Here is a 764-nt window from a genome sequence, read left to right as displayed (position 1 = left end):
TATACCAGTTACAAATCTCTGAGCGCGGAGGAATCACCAGGGAACACCAACAAAAGGAAAGAAACATCATGCAGCGAAGACATAAAGACGTATGCAAAAATGGAAGTCTGAAATAATGGGACGGAACGAAAATGGAAATCACAATGGCAGCCAGCACAAGATGGCAATATTTACCGTTGCTGCAGCTGTACTTTTGCCGGAATGAAGTGCCCGTTTCTAACTGTTGACTGAAAGAGAAAAACAAGGAAAGAAATGGAGAGTGAAAAAAACAAGAAAAAAAAGCAGGGAAAAAGTCTCTAAATGCATTTACGTTTAGCTTGAACGATGGGTTTGAAAAGTGAGGGAATGATTATGCAGAAGTTATAGGCCTAGTTTTAGACTGACGGTGGTAAATGTTTCTGCAGAGAGTCGCTTTTATATCTGAATAAATGTGAGTTCCTTGTTAATAATATAAATTATTTCTCCATATTAGTTAATATTTGTTGGAACTTTTGCTGAGATAGAGACTTCAACGCAAAAGCCGAACATCTTGTCACACACTCAGTTACATAATATGAAACGTCACGCCATTTTGCCTTTTAGGTTCTCTCTTTGGAAGTTGAAATGTAAAGAATATCGAACTCTCAAACTCGCTGACCTGGATTTAAAATTTTCAGAATTACGTAGAAGCTTTGTCTCATAAAGAAATAAAATCTTGACACGCTAGACAGGAAGACACACACACACGATTGGCAAAAGAAGCACACTCAAAAGATAATTTTTTT

This window comes from Penaeus monodon, chromosome 25, assembly GCF_015228065.2.
Source record: "Penaeus monodon isolate SGIC_2016 chromosome 25, NSTDA_Pmon_1, whole genome shotgun sequence".
Taxonomy (NCBI): Eukaryota; Metazoa; Arthropoda; class Malacostraca; order Decapoda; family Penaeidae; genus Penaeus; species Penaeus monodon.
Note: the sequence above shows the minus strand (reverse complement) of the source record.